Here is a 5,445-nt window from a genome sequence, read left to right on the forward strand (position 1 = left end):
GTATAAAAATACAGGTTTTTAGTAGAGGGGTTTGATTTAGATGTTAGGTGGGAGGGAGGGAGGGAGGGAGGGAGGAAAAAATATGACTCTAAGACATCTATGTGATACTTACTAAACTACATAATTTCCTCACACAAGAAATTCTACATATGTATATGCAGTTTGAAGAATTGTAAGTATTGTCAAATCTAACATCTAAATCAAACCCCTCTACTAAAAACCTGTATTTTTATACTAGGAGAAATAAATTTATGCATGGCCCACAGCTGGAGAAGGTAATGTCTCTGGATCTGTTCTAATTTTTTCCCCCAAATTATACATTGTAAGGGATTCCTCATCAGTGATGTATTCCTTACTACTGCTGGCTTATGGTTCGATAATGCTCCGAAACTTAGTACAGCACAATCTGATGTCTGTGTAAAAAGGTGTCTGTGTGGTGCTAGGATAAAACATAGGTTAAAACTGAGAAAGAAACAGATCAGTACTAATATTTTTATATTGCTCTTAGGTATTTGCCTATGTCATGAAATGATATTTTTATTTATTTTCTTCATTTCTGTAGACATGATCTCACTCTGTCTCAGGGCTGACCTGGAGCTCATTACACAGCCCAAGGTGACGTCGAAGTCAAGCTAACCCCTGTCTCAGCCTCTTGAGTTCTGGGATCACAAGGCATGATTCACTATGCCTGGATCAGCAAAAATCATATAAATGAATAAAATACGTTTTTTAAATGTGTCTCATACACTAACAACCACAATTTCAGTTATATATGCATAGTCACAATTTTACTGTAATCTTGATGGTAGACACATCTTGTTATCTATGATAACTTCTATGAGCACACCTCTGAACTACTAGAAATATCCCCAAGCAGTCTTACAGAGGCTGGGAGGAAAGGTGGAAACTGAAAGAAGAAATAAATAATAAGCTCTTAGTTTTATAAATAAATCAAGGGTATACTCATTTCTATATTAATTTGTGATTCTACATGCCATATACTGTGGTAGATGCTGAACCTACAAAGGGGCAGGAGGAGAAAAGAGAAAACTAGCGCCAAATGGTTTCCAATCTGGGAATGGAGACTTATTGGTGATTTATGCTGTTCTGAATAATAATAATAATAATAATAATAATAATTATAAGCAAGTCTTAAAGTGGTGTTTTGTAACCATGTGGGATAAGTCATGTCAGGCTAACTATTTGAAAGCCAACATCATTTTTTTTTTCCTTTGATGGGTCTTTTTTCTAAGACCAATGGACAAGAGAAATACAAATCTCAGAAAATCTATGACTGCATACAAATTAGGTTTTACCAGTTCAGAGGGAAGTTTGTCTCTGCAGTGTTCACTTTTTCTGAGTGTGCTGATGTTTTCTTTGCTCTTGATGTTTGGGACAGAGATGTAGATGATAATTTATTTTATGCAAGAATACCAGTATAAAACATATTAGTATGCTAAATTTTCCAGCGACACTCTAAAAATCTATTTCTTTCCAATACGTATAACCTGCGATGAATTTTTAAGTATCTCCTGATGACTATACAGTTCTTATCTAAAATTGTGACTGCTAGCTGAAGTAAGTGGACTAGTTTATTCTACTAGGTTGTGAAGTCAGGGGAGAGCAAGCTTCTTTACAGATCTCATGTCTTCACAGGAAGTTAAATCACCTTGTATGTCAATTGTTGGAGGTTGGTCTGATGCATGTTACTTGCCTTCGAGATCTGAGTACACCTATTCGTGTTTTGTGAACCTACCTGACTGGCAAATTAAACAGCCTATACCTGGGCAAGGCAGAATTGGGTAGGCATGGCTAAGGTTTCCTGGCTTGGAGAAGACAAAAAGAATCATGGGAGACAGATGGATTGGGAGAGAGGAGGAAAAATGATGCCTTGATGGTTTAGGGTAGAAGGAACCATGTGGATGACAAAAAAAAAAAAAAAAGACTCCAATAATGACACAAAAAGGCCTAGACTAAGAATATAAGCAAGTACCATGGGATTATATATGGAAGGTAGACCAGATGAAGAGGATTAAGGTAGATGGCATTGGATGGATAGTGAACTTAGTGAGCCAGTGCAAGTAAAAGATCTGTCGGCCCAAGGTAAATAAGGCAATTATAAATCTAACAGGTGTCTGTGTCTTATTTTTTTGTGAAAGCGCATTAAATAGTATCACTCTGATAATCTTAGGGCTAATAATAAGCATTATATAGACCAAAAATTTTATTAATTTACTACAACAGTCAGTGGACTGTTCTGGTCACTATTACTATTTAAAATATTATTATGGTCACTTTCATTTTGCTTGACTTTTAACAGCAGCTGTCTTTAAAAAATGCTGAGAAAAATATATTTTCAGTTATGAAACAATATAAAAAGAACAAGAAAAGAAGTAGCAGATAAAATCAGTAGAGAAGCTACAAAACTTCAAGACTAGCAAAATAAGTATCAGAAAAGTCAAGTTGGTCTATCATTAGGAAGTCAGCTGGTAAGTTTGACCATAATGAGGCTCTACCTGGAAAGCGTCTTCAGTCTCCCTCTTATTTTCTAATTCTAATCCCCTAGTCTTCCCCTCAGTTTTGTATCAGACCACCTGCTGTGGCCTGGCCTTCCTTCCTACTCCCATTCCCAGGTTCTACACAGACCTTGGTGCCCACCCAGCTTTTCTCCCTCCTATCTAATCTTTAACAAGCCCCTCATCCACCACTCGATAGCCCATCCTCATTCTTTAGTGTTAGCTCCAAATACCTAGAAACACCTTTTACCCAAGATCTCCAGTAGCCACACCTAGCAGATAAAAGAAACATTCTTTACCAGGCAACCCACAGCCACCATATTCTTCTAAGACCCAAAGAGGGCAGCAGAAACCAACGTACAGAACCTACTTAAAAAATAGAAGACCAGATATCAGCAACTAGAATTACAATCATTCCAAAACCAAATGGCTAGACATTAGTGTAAAATACAATCAACAACAACCAGTACAATAAATTTCCATTACAGCCTATCAACCCTATTACAATAGGTTCCGAGAAATACGATGTAGTGGAAGCACAAGCCAAGAACTTCAAAATAGTAATTATCAATATGCTCAGGGACCTTAAAAAATATGTATGAAAACACAAATAAGTAGTTTAATAAAATGAACAAAACAGTTCAAGACATGAAAGTGAAAATAGAGCGAATAAGGAAGCACAACCTGAGGGAAAACTGAAAATGAGAAATGTGGAAACTCAAATGGTAACTGTAGACACAAGTCTCACCAACAGAACACAAGAACAGAAGACAGAATCTCAGGCATTAAAGATAAGAGAGAAGAAATAGATACCTTGGCCAATGAAAATATTAAATAAAAAAATCACACATGTACATACATGCAAGGCATCTGGGACATTAGGAAAAAACCAAATCTGTTAGTGGTAGAAAAGAGGAGGGTGAAGAAACCCAGGTCAAAGGCACAGAAAATATTTTCAAGAAATCACAGAAAAATTATTTTCCTAACCTATAAAAGGAGATGTCTATTAAGGTACTAGAAGCATACAAATGAGTAGACTGGACCAGAAAAGGAATTTCCCACATAACACAATGAGAAAAACACTAAAAGGAGAGAACAACAACAACAGAGACTATTAAAATATTCAAGGAGAAAATACCAAGTAACATATAGAGGTAGACATATTAGAACAACACCTCACTTCTCAATGGAGACTCTAAAATCCAGAAGGGCCTGAACGGATGCTACAAATGCCAAGAGAGCAAACATGCCATGTTAGACAACTATACTCAGCAAAACTTTCAATCACAATAGATGAAGAAAATAAGAGATTTCATAATAAAACCAAATGTAAATGGTTATCTGCCTGGATTCCAGCCCTGTTGAAAGTGTTAGAAGGAAAACTTCAACCTGAAGAGGTTAACCAAACCCATGAAAACACAAAGAAAAAAAAAATAATTCCTGAGTAGCAAATCAAAAGAAGAACAAAGAAACAAACAAAAACTAAAACAAATAAACAAAAAAGAAAAACAAAAAACACCACTACAACTAAATTACAGCAATCAACAAACACTGCTCACTGATTACCCTCAGAATCAATGGTTTCAGTTCTCAATAAAAAGACACAGACTATCACATTTGATATAAAAACAGGATTCATCCTACTGCTGCATTTAATAAACATACTTTAACATCAACCTTTTATCTCAGGGTAAAAAAATAGAAAAAAATATCTCAAGGAAATGGATTCAAGAAGCAAATCTGCATAGTAATTTTAGTATCTGACAAAATAGACTTCATACCAAAATTAATCAGAAGAAATAGGGAAGAACACTACATATTCATGAAAGGAAAATTCCAGCCAAGAGGTTATTGCAATTCTGAACATCTATACACAAAGAACAATGACACTCAGTTTATAAAAGAAGCATTGCTACAGCTTAAGGTACATAATGACACTCACATAGTAATAGTGGGTGACTTAAATATGCCATAATTGCCAATAGACAGCTCAAACAGACAAAAACTGAACAGAGAAAAGCTGAAACTAAATGGTGTCATATACCAAATAGAACTAACATATTTATAGATCATTTCACCCACATAAAAAAATATACCTTCTCAGAACCTCATAGGACTTTCTCCAAAATTGACACATACTTGAACACAAAGCAAGTCTCAACAGAAACAAAAACATAGAAATAACTCTACATATTATCTGACCACTGTAAATTAATGCTGGATATCAATAACAGCAGAAATAGAAAGCTTACAAACAGCTCTCTAATGAATTAAAAAAATGGATCAAAACATAATTTACAAAAGAAATTGAAAAACATTCTATAATTCAATGAAAATGAGTATACAACATACCCAAACATTAAAAACTTGGAGAGATCTCATACTAGTAACTTAGTTGTAGTCCTGAAAGTTCTAAAACAAAAAGAAGGACATCCAAAAGGAGTGTATGGCAAGAAACATTCAAACTCAATAAGATAGAAGAAAAAAAAAAACCCAAAACAAACAAAAAAACTCAAACCACCACCAAAAAAGTACAAAGAATTAATGAAACAAAGAATTGGTTCTTTAAGAAAATCAATAAGATTGACAAATCATTAGCCAAATGAACTAAAAAGTAGAGAGAGAAGATACAAGTTAATAAAATTAGAGATGAAAATGGGATTTAACAAGAGGCATAAAGGGAATCCAGAGAATCACAAAGACATATTTTAAGAACCTGTACTTGACCAAATTGGAAAATCTAGAAGAAATGGATAATTTTCTTGATATATAGCACCCAACAAAGTTAACTTAAACAGACCTATAACCTCTAGTGAAATAGAAGCAGTCATTAGGTCTCCCAACCAAAAAAAGAAAAAAAAAAGTCCATGGCCAACTTGTTTTGTGTGTGTGTGTGTGTGTGTGTGTGTGTGTGTGTGTGTGTGTGTGT

The sequence above is a fragment of the Psammomys obesus genome, unplaced genomic scaffold, assembly GCF_907164565.1.
Source record: "Psammomys obesus unplaced genomic scaffold, mPsaObe1.curated_primary_1811, whole genome shotgun sequence".
NCBI classification, from domain to species: Eukaryota; Metazoa; Chordata; class Mammalia; order Rodentia; family Muridae; genus Psammomys; species Psammomys obesus.